The sequence below is a fragment of the Petromyzon marinus genome, chromosome 51 (assembly GCF_048934315.1).
Source record: "Petromyzon marinus isolate PM22_M1 ecotype Great Lakes invasive population chromosome 51, UKy_Petmar_22M1.pri1.0, whole genome shotgun sequence".
NCBI lineage: Eukaryota > Metazoa > Chordata > Hyperoartia > Petromyzontiformes > Petromyzontidae > Petromyzon > Petromyzon marinus.
The window spans coordinates 7,275,874-7,295,009 of NC_133717.1; the positions used below are offsets into that span (position 1 = coordinate 7,275,874).

Below are 19,136 nucleotides of genomic sequence, written 5' to 3' on the forward strand. Positions count from 1 at the left end.
CTATACCAAATAAATGAAAACTAAATGAAAATGAAGTGCTAATGCTAACAAACACCGCACTGGGTGGTCATATAAGGCTGGGTCGACCTAGGCGAGCGGATACAGATACAGATCCAATCTCTCTTCGCATGTAGCAGACAAAGCCTCCGCATGCACGCGCATGTGGCGTGTGCAGTAAGTGTGGCAAGATGCGTGGACGAATCGATTATCGTTACTGATTCTTCAGATCGCAATGCACGCATGGAATTGCGCGCGTGTGAATCGGTTTGTTTCGGTCCACGCGTGCACGAGCGCACGCCCACCCCCTGCGACGACTAGAGGCGCTGCAATTCACAACAATGTTTACAAAAAAAGCATCGATTAATTCGTCAATTACACTGTGGCCTTAAGAGGAGCAAAATAAATGAACATAACATGCGATGTTTCCGGTAATAGTAGAGGCGCCTCTCAACTTTAATTTGTACAAATGGGTGTCTGTGTAGCTCTATGAGTATCTGTGTATTTCATTTGGTTTCTATGCATCTCTGTGTCTCTATGTTTCTCCATGAGTCTCTATGTATTTAGATGGGCCTCTATACACCTCGAAAGGTCTCTATGCATCTCAATATGTCTCCATGTGTTTACTATATGGGTCCATAGCTTGTGTTGCACGGCTAGAATCGTACTGCCGTGGCTCGTCTCTTTAATTTCCCATTCACGAACGAGACGAGCGTATCGGCCTGTTGGTGCCCGCATTGCCATTGGTGGTTCTGCCAGTGGTGAGGGAGTCGGTGAGCGGCTGAGTGAGTGGATGGTCAAAAGCGGTGTCTTCGGGGAGGAATGTCAAAGCCAGCAGGAGTGGGTGCGATGACGTTCGGGTCTCGGATGTGCCGTTTATTCCGGGCACCTCTCGTGTGCACTCTGGCGTGTAGTCGTCAACGTTCGTCCGCGTGTCTCGGCCGCCACCTGGCGGATGCGTTGCTTTCAGCACCGAGGACAGCGGCAGGGCGATTTCAGCACCGAGGACAGCGCCCTCAGTTATTCAACGGAGACGTCAATGCTGGCTGGATACAAACAGGCTTAGCAACACACACACACACAAGGATGCGCAGCGTCGCATTTACAATAACTCTCAGCCTTGTCCAGACTACCAGCTTAAAATAACTGAACGTGGGTCCATACCGTATTGTCGTTTCGAGAATGGACCACCCAACAACGGGCAGCAGAGATACAAAGACACACCTACTGCCAGGCTTCGTCGTCATTAAGGCTCATGTATTTTGAACTTCTTTCGCACCGTACGTAGCTAGCCGTCGTATTCGGAGGTGCAATCATCAATGTTCGCTGCTGTCACATACCTCTGGGAGCCTCCTATATGGAGAGGACCTGCAGTGTTACGCTATGGGGACGCAATGATCACTTGCTTAAGGAAAGCAATAATTAAAATTTGTAAGTAATGTGAAACCCCCATCACGACAGCAACATTGAGCCACAAATAGAGAGGCGTGAGTTGTGCATGCCTCCAGCTGCAGTCAGATTATCTACCAGGTGAGGGCCTCTTCAGACTAACCGCCTCATTCGGATGCATTATACATTATAAGCGCCCGCCATCCCATGCAATTCAGTTCAGCACCGAGGACAGCGCTCGCCTCAATTCTGCTACTGATATTTCTGCTATTATGGAGTGACTCATGTAGCCAACTATGGCTGAAAAGTTTGGTCGTACATGGTATGTTAAATTTGAATCTCAGTTCCTATGAGCACTGTTACATTGTTTTTATAGCTTTATTTTGGTGATTTTGAAAACTTTTGGTTTAGCCATGTTTGTTTGTTGTAGTACAGAGTTAGCCTGATAACTTTAATCTACATTGTCTTATGGTTGTTATTGTTTGACTTGCATCCCACTGGGATTTTTGCACACATCGTTTGAATGCGGTGTTTTTTTTTTTCTGGAAGACTTTGCCGTTTTTTTCCAGGATTTTTCTGGTGCGTGTAGTCACTTTAATATGTTTCTTGTTCGTGTTTTTGTTTTGTTGCGGTTGCACCCGAGTCAAGAGCCGCATGGCTCACAGGGCTATACCTAATAAATGAAACTGAAAAATGCAATTCAGTTCAGCACCAAGGATAGCGCTCGCCTCCTTATGAAGCGTGTTTCCCTCTCCTCTTTCCCGCCACCGGCAATCTGTTTAGGAGCCAAGCCACTTCACTTTTTTTTGCCTGAAGCCTCCGACTCTTGAGCGACTTTACCGACTTGTTTTTTGCGAGGTCAATGACGTACAGCACCCTCGCGAAACCCCACGCGGCGTGGGCGGTACGCTGCTGCACCACACCAAATTAGCTACGTGAATACTCTGACGGACCAGCGTGGTGAAGCATGCTCGGACGAAAATACCGTGACCGCACGGCGCTGGGGGAAGCTTTCAGCCAACAGTGGAATCACCGTAAGTTTACAATGTTCGTTAAACGTATTTTAAGAGTCAGTTCTTTCGGCTCAAACCATTATCGTACGATACTTATCGCTCGCCCAAAACCCTTTGGCAAATTCATGATTCAATTGCAGTAGATCGATCATGGCTGTTGCTGATGGTGATTGTAGCAAGTCTATATACCCAAGACCAACACCCGTGGCCCAGCTGAAGCAGTAATGTACGCATGTATGTATGTATGTACAACTTCTTTCGCACCGTATGTAGCGAACCGTGGTTAATACATTTGGCACATTTGATTACCGTGACACCTTTATTCATCGGCTGTGTCGGGTGGAGGAGGGTTCACGACGCAACATTATTGAATTCACAACCTTCCAACTGCACGGCAGCTACCACCCATATATGATGCCATCATAACGTCACACTTGAATATGTTTAAAATTAACATGGGATTAATAATCATCATCATCATCATCGTCGTAATTCACGCACGGCCCTTTGACGGGCAACTGCCGGATGTGAGTCTCCCCCGCGCCGTGCGGATATAACAACCATACTTCACCGCGCGAGTCGGGCAGTGTAGAGTGGTACAGGCGGGGTGCGTACTTGGACGCGGTAACATATCAGCAAAATACTGTACAACAATTTAAAGGGTGTCCCGTGCGTCTGGAATCGGATGGAAGAAAAAAACACACAATTACTATTTCACCTGGCCATTGGATAGGACGTCGAGTGCCTGCGGAATGGCCAGCGAGGAAGCCGCGATCTCACACCACTGGGAGTTTTTTTTTTTAATCTCCGGGGTCACTTGAAGGCGGCGCTGGTAAACGCGGAGAAAAATTTCAGAGCGTTGAACATTTGCGGCAACGCATTAATGACGCACGTAACACCGTCGCCCCTGATGCAATTGAGCCGTGTGCTTGCTGACTGGGTATCTCGTCTGGAGTTGCGTTTCAGGAACAATGGTGGACACATTCAGCACGTGCTGTGAATAAAAGCGTTATTACTGCATTTTTTGCATTATTTTCCCTATGATTTCATGCTTATGAGACACTGTGTATATATATTACTTCACCGCCCTCTGCTACCCACAACGTAGCCCCATGCACGATGAGTACTGTGTAGTCTGTATAAGAGGGACTCTTTGCTTAACACATTCATTTAACATCGGCGCGTCACGCTTGGCCCCCGAAGCAGCCGATATGAACATCCTCGTGTGCATTCCAAATCCAGGCGCTATACAGCCTCAAAATCCTCGCTCAGCCTCTGAAATATTCCGGTGCATTCCGCACGATTTTGATCGTTCTCGTGGCGTCGGAGGCGGGAGGGGGGGGGGGTCCTCATCCAGCGGAGGATTCTCAAACGCGCCGCACATCCACGTGCCACCGTTCGTTTCCCCTGCATTATAAAACGTACGCGCATTCACATTTAAGTTCACCCGAAGACATTTCGAACCAATGTGACATTGAGCGATGGTTTGGATCACTATTTGCCTGTGTGTACATGTGTGTGTGGGGAGCGGTAGTGTAGCGGTTAGCGCGCTGCGCTATGAACCTGGCGACCCGGGTTCGATTCCCGCTCACGGCCAACACCAGTGACGATTATCTGAACCGGTCCTGGGCCTCCCCTAGGTCGACTCAGCCTCAAATGAGTACCTGGTGCGGTGTGTAAATATCGCCACTAGGGAGACAAAGGTGGTCGGGCGTGGTGCTGGCCACCCACCCCCTCGTGTACCGTTCCGGCCTTCATAGGTGCTCGCAAACAGCACTTGCCCCTACAGTCTGTTACAGGCTACACGGGGGATCTTTGCCTTCATGTGTGTGTGTCGTCCTGTGTGCTGCTTGCGTCCCCCCCCCGCTCGCCACCACCGCCCTCCCTCCTCCCGACCGCCTTTGTCTCCCCGCCGCGCGTGAACCGCTTGACTCGGGCGCAGTTAGGATGCTGCGCGGCGGCTCGCGTGAGTCAGGCCCGCCCACACACTGACGTCAGCGTCTATCATTGTGGGAGTAGAGGGGGGGGCAGTGGGTAGAGGGGGGGCAGTAGTGGGGAGGGGGGGAGCAGTAGTGGGGAGGGGGGGCAGTAGTGGGGAGGGGAGGGGGGGAGCAGAGACAAATGCTTGTTATGCTGTTCACGGCCTCGGCTGAGAAGCAATGCACAGCCGAGCTCATAGCGTACCACCGTGCATATTAATAGTATATCAATAGTATTAATAGTATAGTAATAATATAGTAATAGTATATTAATAGTATTAATCAGAGCCTCGAGTTACGACGAGATGAGATGAGAAATCTACGATGGCCGTTCACTTTGTTGAGTGTTATGTTATATTATTGTTGTTGTTGTTGTTATTCCCCTGCTCCCGGAATGAGCACAATTAGAATGGCCGTTGAATCGCACTGCCATTTAGAAACAGTGCGAATAGTCATTTGCGTAAGGGCCTTCATATGTCTCTATGTGATGCCCTGTGGGTCTCTATGCGAATCTATGCGTCTCTATGTGTGGGTCTCTATGTGATGCTGCGGGTCTAAATGTGAGTATTTGTTTCTATGTGGGTCTATGGGTCTCTATGTGTGGGTATCTATGTGAGTCTATCGGTCTCTATGTGTGAGTCTATGGGTCCCTATGTGTGAGTCTATGGGTCTCTATGTGAGTCTATGGGTGTCTATGTATGAGTCTATGGATCTCTATGTGAGTCTGTGGGCCTCTATGTGAGTATTTGTCTCTGTGTGAGTCTATGGGTCTTTATGTGTGGGTCTCTATGTGAGTCTATGGATCTCTATGTGTGAGTCTATGAATATCTACGTGCGTCTGTGGGTCTCTATGTGAGTCTTTGTCTCTACAGTGGGAATAGTCATTTGTGTAGGGGCCTACATAGGTCTGTACACTAGGTGAGTCTGTGGTTCTCTTTGTGTGAGTCAATGGGCATCTAAGTGAGTATGTGGGTCTCTATGTGAGCATTTGTCTCCATGTGAGTCTATGGGTATCTATGTGATTATGTGGTCCTCTGTGTGAGTCGATGGGTCGCTATGTATGAGTTTATGAGTCTAAATTTTGAGGCTGTGTTTCGACGTGAGTCTATGGGTCTCTTTGTGATTCTGTCTGTCTCCATGTGAATCCGTGGGTATCTATGTGAGTCTATGGGTCTCTATGTGAGTCTACATTTTTCTACGTGGGCTTATGGATCTCTACGCACGAGTAGATTGCTCCGTATGCGTGGGTGCATACAACGCTATGTGCACTTACAACGGATCTAAATGCGACCGCATATCAAGCCACTGCAGAGACGCAGTGATCACGTTTGTTTTAGAGAGAGAGGGAGACTGCAGTCGGAGGCAGATGAATGAGAGGATATCCTTTGCACGTATGTACGTTGAACTTCTTTCTCGCCGTACCTAGCCAACCGTGCTAACCGGAGGTGCTTTGGTCCCGGACGTGAACAGGGGGTAAGGGAGTCTACAGCACGGGCTGCAGAATATTTTATAAAAGAGAAACAATCAATATTATTGGGGCTGTAACGACGAATTGGCGAATCGATTAACATCGATAATCTCACGGTGCAGCGGATTTGCATCGCTCCATCACCACGTATATATATTTTAATCACCGTTATATATGTCACAAACACGCGGAGCTAACGGGCAAGAGGAACGCATGATTCGGTGATGTTTCGTTGGCACAGGTGGTGGAGTAAGCACAAAATAATGTGCCGTGAGTTAGTGCCATTGCCCGAAACGTCGCCTATAGATGACATTTTCTTATTTCCCTTTAACTCCACACGCAGTGCTATTGACGAATGTGTTGAGGTTTTGTATTTTGCAAACATCTCGCGGCTCGCACGTCCTCTGGACATTGCAGCCAGCCAGCCAGCTAAATTGTATTAATAATATAGCATGGGGTGAGCGGAGGTGGTGAGTGGGTGATTGGGGGGGGGGCTGATCTATAATGCCGAGTAAGGGTTGGGCTACCCGGGTCCCCCACCTCACCTCACACCCACACCAAAGTGGCGTGGAATCTTCGTCCGGACAATGATGTTGCGTGTGTGTGCGTACGTGCGTGTGCGCGTGTGCGCGTGTGCGATGGTGGATCGGTAGCGGTTAGCGCGCTGCGCTACGAACCTGGCGACCCGGGTTCGATTCCCGCTCACGGCCAACACCGGTGACGACTATTTGCACCGGTCCTGGGCCTCCCCTAGGTCGACTCAGCCTCAAATGAGTACCTGGTGCGGTGTGAAAGTATCACCACTGGGGAGACAAAGGCGGCCGGGCGTGGTGTTGGTCACCCACCCCATCGCGTGCCGTGCCGGCTTTCATGTGTGCTCGCTAACAGCACTTGCCCCAACAGTCTGTTAAGGCTACACTGGGGGACCTTTGTCTTTGTGCGCGACGGTGGATCGGTTATCGCACTGCGTTATGAACCCGGCGACCCCGAGGTCGATTCCCACTGGGGGAATAAAGGCGGCCGGGCGAGGTGTTAGCCGCACCACTCCCTCGTGTGGTGCGCTGACCTTCAAAGGGTGCTCGCTAACAGCACTGTCCGCAGCAGTCAGTTCAAGGCTACACGTGGGGTCGTTGCCTTTGAAGTACATTTACGTGGTGGGTGGGACGTGTTTGCACCATCGTCATCATCATCGTCGTCATCATCATTCGCATCAATCCACTGCTGGATGGAGGCCTCCCCAAGTCGCCACTATCATTTACGATCCTGCAAATTCACAGAGCACCCGCACAAGACCTCTCCCTCTGTGTGTCATCGTCGTGCTGGTGTAGGGAGTGTAGCGGTGAGCGCTGCGCTGCGCTACGAACCCGGCTATCGACCGAGTTCGATTCCGGAACTCGGTCAACACCCAGTGACGATGATCTGACCCGGTCCGGGGCCTCCACTTGGTTGACACATACACTGTACCTCAAATGAGGACCCGGTGCGGTGTGTAAACGTCGCCAATTGGGGAGACAAAGACGACCGGGCGTGGTGCTGGCCACCCACCCCCTTCGTGCGTCGTTCCGGCCTCCATAAGTGCTCGCTAACAGCGCTTGTCCCAACAGTCTGCAAAGGCTGCACGGGGGATCGTTGATGTGCCTATGATGCGCGCGGCTATAGCCAAATCATTCACCTTAACGCTGCCAGCCTCCTCCGATCTCGGTAGCTAAGCAGGAGATGAGCCTGGTTAGCACGCGCTTCGGGTGACCACCTGCAACACACGGGGCTTGCCAGGGGTTGTAGGCGCGGGGCTGCAGTGAGGTGGTGGCCAGGAGGTGGCGGGGCTGAGTGTGACTCCCCCCCCCCCCCCACCCTTACACCCTCGTCCACAGCAGGCGAGGTGCTGGGTTTTCTCCGGGGCGTCCCCCGTTTCTACCCGAACGAAGCCAAGCTCTCGTTCGTCAACATCGGAATTCAAGGCCAAAACATCCAAATGTGGTGGCACCCTCGTGAAAATGAGGCTCGGGGCTTTCATGGGTACACAAGCGACATCACCTTCACGTCTGGATTTTAAATGCTCCATACATCACGTGGTGTCAACAAGTGCTTGCCGTGCGGACAAAAAAGCGCCTCCCCTCCCTCCCATAATAAAGCGCACATCCAGTAAAGATGGGAGGTTGTTGGCTCAACGTTGGCTCAACGTTTCAACCAAACGTGTTGAGCCAACGGTTCCAACCTCGTGCCAACGTTGGCTCGACACAGATGGCTGACCTTGCTATCACAGCTGAGGTGTGTAACGTTAGGCACGTGTCGTTACCGTCACAAGGACAAAGATCCCTGAGCAGACCGTTGGGGCAAGCGCTGTTAGCGGGCAGCACCTGTGAAGGCCGGCACGGCACACGAGGGGGTGGGTGGCCAGCACCACGCCCGGCCGCCTTTGTCTCCCCAGTGGCGATGTTTACTACACCGCACCAGGTACTCATTTGAGGCTGAGTCGACCTAGGGGAGGCCCAGGACCGGTTCAGATAATCGTCACTGGTCTTGGCGGCCGCGAGCGATAATCGAGCCGGGTTCAGCGCTACACCACCGTTCGCCGCACGCGGAAAAACACACATACCTACCGGATTATAAGACGCACCGCTCCAAACATTTGATTTCAAATACAGGAGGGACAAAAGGTGCGTCCTAAAATCCGACGAATGCGGTAAGAACGATTGTATCGGGATGTCGAAGGAGGAGGCAAGGAAGCGATGGCGAAGTTGCCCCCTTTCCCTTTGACATCCCACGAGCCGCTTCCAGCAACGTCCGACGGAACGACGTGAATCTTCTTTCACCGTCCAGGAGTCCACAGACTGCAACCCGGAACGAAGGCCCATCGCGTGAGCGATCTGAGGCCTCCTTGAGAGTGGGCGATCTTGCGATGCTTTTTTTTTTAAATCTCCCTGCCACTCCTCACGGTGTGTTGGCTTTCTACTTCCCGTGACGCGGACTGCGGTCACAATCGCAGCGGCGGTGGCGGCAGGGGGCAGGGGGCAGGCGGCAGGGGGCAGGCGGCGGCGGCGGCTTTTGGCTGGCAATGGAATAGAGACGGAGCAATCTACCGCATCGCGCGGCGCTTTCGGATGCGCTTCCGCAACGCTTTTCCTGCGGGCATCAGCACGCCACTGGAGATTTGCGCGTTCGAATCGCCTCGATTGAAAACTCATTTTCTTCGGAACTGCTTTTTGTGTTTAGTGTGGTTGTTCCCCCGCACACTTTGATTGGCTACGTACGGTGCGAAAGAAGTTCAACATACGTACATATTTCCTTGACGCAACTCCCCTGCCCGTGATGCAGACACGGGTAATGCCGTTGCTCGAGCAATACACGGCTCAACGTCAGTGCCATAGTCCTCTGGCACCTTCCGGCGAGAATGAGTGACCTGTTGCGTGTGTCTTGCCACCTGAGTCCGATTCCAGGCGACGACTAACATCAGTAGCGAGTGATATCTGAACCGATTCTGGTTTCGCTCCATCACCCCAACCCCCCGCTTAACCAGGCCGCAGTGACCACCGTATGGCCAACCTGTAATCCCATGACCACCGTGGAGAAGTATGGCCAACCTGTAATCCCATGACCACCGTGGAGAAGTATGGCCAATCTGGAATCCCATGACCACCGTGGAGAAGTATGGCCAAACTGGAACCCCATGGCCACCGTGGAGAAGTATGGCCAACCTGTAATCCCATGACCACCGTGGAGAAGTATGGCAAACCTGTAATCCCATGGCCTCCGTGGAGAAGTATGGCAAACCTGTAATCCCATGGCCTCCGTGGAGAAGTATGGCCAACCTGTAATCCCATGACCACCGTGGAGAAGTATGGCCAACCTGTAATCCCATGGCCACCCTGGAGAAGTATGGCCAACCTGTAATCCCATGGCCACCCTGGAAAAGTATGGCCAAACTGGAACCCCATGACCACCGTGGAGAAGTATGGCCAACCTGTAATCCCATGACCACCGTGGAGAAGTATGGCCAACCTGTAATCCCATGACCACCGTGGAGAAGTATGGCCAACCTGTAATCCCATGGCCACCGTGGAGAAGTATGGCCAACCTGTAATCCCATGGCCACCGTGGAGAAGTATGGCCAACCTGTAATCCCATGACCACCGTGGAGAAGTATGGCCAACCTGTAATCCCATGACCACCGTGGAGAAGTATGGCCAACCTGTAATCCCATGGCCTCCGTGGAGAAGTATGGCCAACCTGTAATCCCATGACCACCGTGGAGAAGTATGGCCAACCTGTAATCCCATGACCACCGTGCAGAAGTATGGCCAACCTGTAATCCCATGGCCACCGTGGAGAAGTATGGCCAACCTGTAATCCCATGACCACCGTGGAGAAGTATGGCCAACCTGTAATCCCATGGCCACCGTGGAGAAGTATGGCCAAACTGGAACCCCATGACCACCGTGGAGAAGTATGGCCAACCTGTAATCCCATGACCACCGTGGAGAAGTATGGCCAACCTGTAATCCCATGACCACCGTGGAGAAGTATGGCCAACCTGTAATCCCATGACCACCGTGGAGAAGTATGGCCAACCTGTAATCCCATGGCCACCGTGGAGAAGTATGGCCAACCTGTAATCCCATGACCACCGTGGAGAAGTATGGCCAACCTGTAATCCCATGACCACCGTGGAGAAGTATGGCCAACCTGTAATCCCATGGCCTCCGTGGAGAAGTATGGCCAACCTGTAATCCCATGACCACCGTGGAGAAGTATGGCCAACCTGTAATCCCATGACCACCGTGGAGAAGTATGGCCAACCTGTAATCCCATGACCACCGTGGAGAAGTATGACCAACCTGTTATCCCATGACCACCGTGTAGAAGTATGGCCAACCTGTAATCCCATGACCACCGTGTAGAAGTATGGCCAACCTGTAATCCCATGACCACCGTGGAGAAGTATGACCAACCTGTAATCCCATGACCACCGTGGAGAAGTATGGCCAACCTGTAATCCCATGACCACCGTGTAGAAGTATGGCCAACCTGTAATCCCATGACCACCGTGGAGAAGTATGGCCAACCTGTAATCCCATGACCACCGTGGAGAAGTATGGCCAACCTGTAATCCCATGACCACTGTGGAGAAGTATGGCCAACCTGTAATCCCATGACCACCGTGGAGAAGTATGGCCAACCTGTAATCCCATGACCACCGTGGAGAAGTATGGCCAACCTGTAATCCCATGGCCACCGTGGAGAAGTATGGCCAACCTGTAATCCCATGACCACCGTGGTGAAGTATGGCCAACCTGTAATCCCATGACCACCGTGGAGAAGTATGGCCAACCTGTAATCCCATGACCACCGTGCAGAAGTATGGCCAACCTGTAATCCCATGACCACCGTGGAGAAGTATGGCCAACCTGTAATCCCATGACCACCGTGCAGAAGTATGGCCAACCTGTAATCCCATGACCACTGTGGAGAAGCATGGCTAAAATAAAATCCCATGACCACCGTGTAGAAGTATGGCCAACCTGTAATCCCATGACCACCGTGGAGAAGTATGGCCAAACTGTAATCCCATGACCACCGTGGAGAAGTATGGCCAACCTGTAATCCCATGACCACCGTGGAGAAGTATGGCCAACCTGTAATCCCATGACCACCGTGGAGAAGTATGGCCAAACTGGAACCCCACGGCCAACACGGCGTGGAGTGACGCCTTCATCCAGCAGTGAATCGACAAACGGCGTGTATTCATTATAATAATTAAGATGATTATTATAATTGTTAGTATTATATTAATATAAGGATGGATGCTGCAACGGAGGAAGGGATTAGCGGAAGAGAACTTGTGATCAATGAAGCGTCCCCACGGTTCGATTTCCCGGCGCGGCAATTGAATCTGAATCCTACAGAACTGAGCCGCATCCGATATACACATGTGATTTATCCTTGTTGTTGTTATGATGCAGTGCGTAGCCTGGGTACCCGGAGAATCAGCCTTATTGGCTTATTTCGGATCGGAAACTCGTCCCCATGTCTAGACACACGTTGTGGGCCGCCCCTCCCCTCAATCCTCCCCCCCACCCCCAAGCCGCCCCTCCACCTCCACCACCCACGCCACCCCCCCACTCAACCTCCCCGTCGTGACGTCGGCTGCTCTGACGTCAATGGAAATGAGTGCACGCACCCCGCCTTTGCGATGAGGGTAGTGAGAGAGCGGGGCGGGGTGGGGGGGTGATCGAGAGCGAGAGAAGAGAGAGAGGGGGGAGAGCGAAGAGAGATGGGAGGAGAGGGTGAGGGATTGAGGGAGGGGAGAGGGTGAGGGGAAGGTTGCCACCAATGAGGTACGTAAAGTCCGGGACGTGTCGTGCGAAGTAAATGAAGAGTATCTCACGATTAGTATCTCACAGAGAACACCTTACAGTGAATGTCACAGTGAATATCTCACCATGAATATCTCACCATGAATATCTCACCATTCAAATCTCACCATGAAAATCTAATAGTGACTATCTAACAGTGAATATGTCACAGTGAATACCTCACCATGAATATACCACCATGAATATCTCGCCATTAATATCTCACAGTGAACATCTTACAGTGAATATTTCACCATGAATATCTCACCATGAATATCTCGCCATTACTATCTCATCACGAATATCTCACCATTAATATCTCACCATGAATATCTCACCATGAATATCTCACAGTGAACATCTTACAGTGAATATCTCACCATGAATATCTCACCATGAATATCTCATCATGAATATCTCACCATTAATATCTCACCATGAATATCTAACAGTGACTATCTAACAGTGAATATCTCACCATGAATATCTCACCATTAATATCTCACCATGAATATCTCATCATGAATATCTCGCCATTAATATCTCACCATTAATATCTCACCATGAATATCTCACCATGAATATCTCACAGTGAACATCTTACAGTGAATATCTCACCATGAATATCTCACCATGAATATCTCATCATGAATATCTCACCATTAATATCTCACCATGAATATCTAACAGTGACTATCTAACAGTGAATATCTCACCATGAATATCTCACCATTAATATCTCACCATTAATATCTAACAGTGACTATCTAACAGTGAATATCTCACCATTAATAGCTCACCATGAATATCTCACCATTAATATTTAACAGTGACTATCTAACAGTGAATATGTCACAGTGAATATCTCACCATGAATATCTCACTATTAATATCTTACAGTGGAAATCTTACAGTGAATATCTGACAGTGAATATCTCACCATGAAGATATCACAGTGCACATCTTACAGTGAATATCTGACATTGAATATCTCACCATGAATATCTCACAATTAACATCTCACAATTAACATCTCACAATTAATATCTCATCATGAACATCGTCTCACAGAAGTTATTATTATAATTATGTTTGCTAGTAACAGCAGAAATAATAATTCACAACAAGACGACGATCCCCGAGAAAAACCCGGGACAGGTGGCAACCGTAAGAGACGGCAGCCGAGAGGCGAGTGGAGAGACAGAGAGGGAGAGAGCCAAAGGAAAAGAGAGAGAGAGAGTAAAAAGAGAGAGGGCGGGGAGCGATTGGAGAAAGAAACGCATCACCATCACCACCACTATAAGAGTATACTCATCGTGGTGGAGACAGAGCAAATAATAAAACAAACGAATATATGTAGAGAGAGAGAGAGAGAGGGAAACTAGGAACAGGGAAGAGGGAGAGAGAGGAAGGGAGAGTGAGGTGGAAGAGAGCGAGAGAGTGAGCGAGAGCGACATGGAGTAGGAAGGGAGGGGTAGAGAGAGAGGGGGGGGGGTACAATGGGGGGTAGAGAGAGAGGGAAGGGGTAAGGAGAGCAGAGCGATAAATATTTTGTTGAATCTTTCATTTAAAAGGGGGGGGGGGTTACATAAAGCAAAGCGTTAAAAATCCGAAATGATGAACGAAGCAAAGTGCCGACTACACCGAGCATCTTCTTGTCTCCTCTGATCGTAAAAAACATAAAGAGAGAGGGTTCATGTTCTTAGAATTTTATTTTACGCCGAATTGAACATTGGGATCATTTGTTAAAAAAAAAAACGTGTGCATTAAAACACGTGTTTGTGTGTGTACATAGATAGGAAGAGAGATATAGTAGGGCTAGGCAGGTAGAGTGAGACGGAGAGAGACAGAGAGAGAGAGGGAGGGAGAGAGGGAGCTTTACCAATTGGCATGCGAGCGGGGGTCTGACTGCTGTGCTTTGTTTGTGAAGAGGGAATCTCGGCTGAGATGTTGAGAGAATTCTGCGTCCCGTGGCCATAGGGGCTTTGAGACAGCAGTTAGGGTTTGATTGCGCCTAGGGTTATGTACCCGTAGCAGGCGATATGTGGAGAGTTCGAGTTATATTATGGCTAGGGTTAGGTGCCAGTGTTAGGCGTTGTGTGGAGCGTTAGGGTTCGCTTGCTGAACGAATACATTATGCTAAGGTCGCACTCATTCCACACCTAAAGCGCTTGCCACAAATGAACCACGATACCTCGCTGATGATCTCGCCCAAGAGCAGGAACCACCATCGCGTGAACTCCGCTCATTCTCGAAGCAGCGGCAGCGGCTTCTGGCTCGACAATCAAACAGGAGGCAGTGCGGTCACCGCTATCGCTCCTGCGGCCGTCTGGAACGCTCTTCCGATACGAGGAAGCCACCGGGGGCTACGCATCTACATTGAAAGCGCATTTCTTGAGAGCTTGCTCTTCGCTGTGTGTTTAGTTTGTTGTCCTTACCCACGCGCCAACCTCCGATTGGCGCGGTTGGCTACGTACGTTCGCGAAAGAGCGCTCAGCGTGCCGTGCAGACATCGGTGGGCACCTGGACAGAGACAGAGAGGGAGAGAGGAGGAGGAGGACACGGGCGCCACTTCGAGCGGAGTTGTTCAATGTTTAATGGTCCTTTATCTAAACCGGCTGGGGGGCGGCGCGAGGGGGAGAGAGGAGGAAAACAAAATCCCAAATCATTCAAGGACGGATTGATCCACGCTCTCGTTAGTGCCTCTCCAAACGGAGGCTCGCAGAGTCGCGCGCGCGCTGGACGAGACGAAACTTTTCGAAGGAAAGAAAAATTTCGGATCTCACTCGCCACTCGTCGCGGCTCTTACCCACCCCCCCCCCCCCCCCCCGGTTGAATTGGGTTTCGAGTCTCGGTGCGCTAACCATTGCGCCACTGCTCCCCCCCCCTCCTCCCCCACACACGCACATAGAAAGACAAAGATGCCCCGTATAGCCTTAAATAGATTGTTGGGGCAAGTGCTGTTTTCCACATCAGTCAATCGTACATGTACGATGGACTGATGTGGTAAAACATCACGCCAGGCCGCCTTTGTCTCCCCAGTGGGGATAACTACGCGGCGACTCTTTACTATTTTGTTTTTAAACAGGTGGGGTTTTGTCCGGGTCCTCCGGTTTTTCCCTCCACATTTAGAATCAACGTCACACGTTTAAAGTCTTTGGCTGCGATACATTTCCACATAATGATTAGCCACTTCGTTGAGCTATCATTTGTGGCCAGGTCGCTTCTGGAAAAAAAAAAACAGCTTTGTAGCTGAGTGGGCCATACCTGGTAAAATTAAAAAAATACATTCCTGCGGAGGGAGCTGGTAGGAACGTTGGGTTGCTCGGTCAAAGGCCAGGGTCAACAACGGCGGCACCACCACGTGGTGTATTCAGCACAATGTGCCCGACTGTGATGGTGGGCACAAGCCGGCGTGAGTAGGTTAAACGTTGAGTTTTATAAGGGCACCACGGGGTGACCAGCTCCTCCCCACCCAGCCCCACCCCTCCCACCCCCCTTCCCCATCCTCCCCACCCAGCCCCACCCTCCCCACCCCCCACCCAGCCCCTCCCCACCCTCCCCTCCCCACCCTCCCCAGCCCCTCCCCACCCTTCCCTCCCCTCCCCACCCAGCCCCACCCTCCCCACCCCCCACCGAGCCCCACCCTCCCCACCCAGCCCCTCCCCACCCTCCCCACCCAGCCCTCCCCACCCTCCCCTCCCCAGCCCCTCCCCACCCTCCCCTCTCCACCCAGCCCCACCCCTCCCATTTTATCCGGGTGTCCGGATACACGTGGACAGACATCCACAGACATACACAATTAATCCCCTGCCTCCTGTGATACTGGGCTTCCAGTCCACTACGTTTCCTGCCAGTATAACATGCTCATAGATCTAGTTTAAACCTGAACACATCATTCTATGGGTCGTTCGGTAAAGCCACCTGAAGACGATCGCTTGTGTTGCGATCGAAACGTCGTGAAACTGTGTGGCCTTAAACAGAGGATATAATAGGCGACGTTTCTGGCGATGGTCCTCATTCAGAGCACACACAGAGAGAGAGAGCAGAGTGGTAAAGCGAGGTAGTGTCCTTGGGTTCAAGTTGTTGGCTCCGCTTCTCGCACCACTGCTAGTGCAGCAGACGCACCAAACCCGGTTGCTGTTGGAACGTGAGTGGCTGCGAGTGACACGTGTCCCGTACCAATGGCTCCCTCCCGGCTCACCAATCGGCAGTGACCAGTGTGGTGAAGTATGGTAGGGGCCAAAACAAGCTCCGACCACGGCTATGCGGTGGCGGGGAGATGTGAAGGACCTCGCCTGGTATACAGGAGGTGGTGGGTTCGATCCCGATCCTGACGCCTGCTGCTGTATATTTGGAGTTTGCGTGTCTCTCATCATCATCACGGTGGCTATGAGATGTTAACTACCTCGCCTGGTATACAGAAGTTCGTGGGTTCGATCCCGATCCTGACGCCTGCTGCTGTATATTTGGAGTTTGCGTGTCTCTCATCATCATCACGGTGGCTATGAGATGTTAACTACCTCGCCTGGTATACAGGAGTTCGTGGGTTCGATCCCGACCCTGACGCCTGCTGCTGTATATTTGGAGTTTGCGTGTTTCTCTCTCTCCCCGTGGCCGCGAACATTTTCCTCCGGGTCCTCTGGGTTTTCCCTTCCACATTTAGAATCAACAACGTGCCTTTAGAGTATTTGGCTTCTATGAATTTCCACGTGATAAGCCCGCTTCGCTGAGCTATCATTTGTGATAGCAAGGTCGCTTCTGAATAAGAGCTGTGTAGCTCAGTGTGCCTTACCTGGTGAAATAAAAAATAGTCGCAGAGTTTAGTTAGAGTGTGGGAGACATCTTGAACCAGCAGTAGATTGACAAATGATTGCTTTGTGAATACTTTGTTTTCATCTGGCCATGCTTTATAGCGAAGGGGAAACTAGTTATACGTGATACTCATCAGCAACGTCAACGTGATCATCGGTAACGGTGGGGGAGTGAGGTGGGGGGGAGGTCACGGGGGGGCTGGGAAGAGGGGGCGGTAGGTCCATGAGGGGGGGGGGCTGAGATGAGGGGGGGTAGGTCCATGAGTGGGGGGGGGGGGGGGCTGGGGAGAGGGGGGGGGGTCCATGACCTGTCCAGATTTAGGTATCACTCTCCACTGATGGTAGCCCTTGCCGGGCATCGAACTTCAAAATTCTGCGGCCACTGGCTTACATACGGAGCGCAGTGCGCTGACCTAACCACTGCGCCACCGCTCCATCCTTTGAAGACGGAACGCTTCCTCCTTCAATTCTGAGACTCCTCGCAATTCGATTGAAGATGTTGATGATGATGATGACGACGATGATGCGACATTAGGAACAACAAAGACAAATATCCCCCGTTTAGCCTTACCAGATTGTTGGGGCAAGTGCTGTTAGCGAGCACCTTTTGAAGGCAGTAGCTGCTGCTACTGCTGCATCGGCGGTGGTGCACAAACACTCGCAACAAAAGAAACCCGAGCACATTCGTCAACAATAACAACAACGTTGCCCTAAACGGGAAAAACAACAACATACTGAATATCATAGGCGACGTTTCGGGCAATGACCTTTGGTTACCATAGCATCGATTACAGCCATCTTTGTAGCAAACATACCATGACCATCGTTGTGCTATGAAGGCTCCTTGCCCGAAACGTTGTCTATTATATATATTTCCTTGCAGGGCAGTGCTATTGATATTCGAGCCCAGGTCGCATTTGTAAACGAGGCATTGTATCTCGTGTCTCAGCTCGCCTATATTTAATATCTTGGTTAAACAAAGGATACACACTGCCACTGCATTCGCCACAGGGTGTGTGCGCGTGTCTGTGTGATGCTGTGGGGAGCGGTGGCGCAGCGGTTAGCGCGTTGCGCTGCGAACCCGGCGAACACCGCTGACGATTATACTGAACCGGTCCTGAACACCACCCCTGGGTCGACTCAGCCTCAAATGAGTACCTGGTGCGGTGTGTAAACATCGTCACTAGAGAAACAAAGGCGGCCGGGCGTGGTGCTGGCCACCCACCCCCTCGTGTGCCGTGTCGGCCTTCATAGGTGCTCGCTAACAGCACTTGGCCCCACACTCTGTTAATGCTATACGGGGGATCTTTGCCTGTGTGTCTGTGTGGAGCGGTGGCGCAGCGGTTAGCGCACTGCGCTACGAACCCGGCGACCCGAAATCGATTCCCGCTCACCGCCCAACATCATTGACAGCGACGATCTGAACCGATCCTCGCCATCCCCTCTACGTAGACTCAGCCTCAAATGCCTCGTTCGATGTAAAAAAACAACAACAGCAGCGTAGGTGCCGGCTTTAATAGGCGCTCGCTAACGGCACTTGGCCCCGACAGTCTGTTGAAGGCTATACGGGGGACCTTTATCTCTTGTGCGTGCGCAAACAAAGACAAAGGTCTTCCGTTGTAGCCTACACGGGCTGTTGGGGCAAGTGCAGTTAGCGAGCACCTATAAAGGCCGGCACGGCACACGATGTTTACTACACACCGCACCAGGTACTCATTTGAGGCTGAGTCGACCTAGGGGAGGACCCATGATCGGTTCAGATAAATCGTCACCGGAGTCGCCCGTGAGCGGGACTCGAACTCGGACCGCCGGGTTCGTAGCGCAGCGTAGCGCGCTAACCGCTACACCACCGCTCCCCAAACAGCGACGCACGCGCACGCACGCGCACGCGCGCGCACAGACGCACGCGCACGCACGGAGACGCGGGCACGCGCGCGTGGATTTTGTGAATGAAAGCCGCGTTTAGTATTCCGCTCTCGCCTCGCTCTCTGATTACCTCGGCACCGTGGTCGGTCCCCTTCTGACGTCAACGCGCGTGCGATGAGTCCGTGAACGCGGACGGGTTGGTGGTGGTGGTCGGGGGAGAGAGGGGAGGGGGAGAGAGAGGGGAGGGGGAGAGTTGG

The 19,136-nt window shown here is 51.6% G+C and overlaps 1 long non-coding RNA gene across 1 annotated transcript; it reads right to left on the bottom strand.

Annotated features, from left to right (window-relative positions):
- Positions 1-2,699: 2,699 nt before the first annotated feature.
- LOC116953383 (uncharacterized) lies at positions 2,700-19,116 on the bottom strand. Its single transcript, XR_004404581.2, has 3 exons — positions 19,010-19,116; positions 14,394-14,722; positions 2,700-4,400 (listed from the first exon to the last, which is right to left on the bottom strand). It is a non-coding gene; the product is annotated as an uncharacterized LOC116953383 (long non-coding RNA).
- Positions 19,117-19,136: the final 20 nt, after the last annotated feature.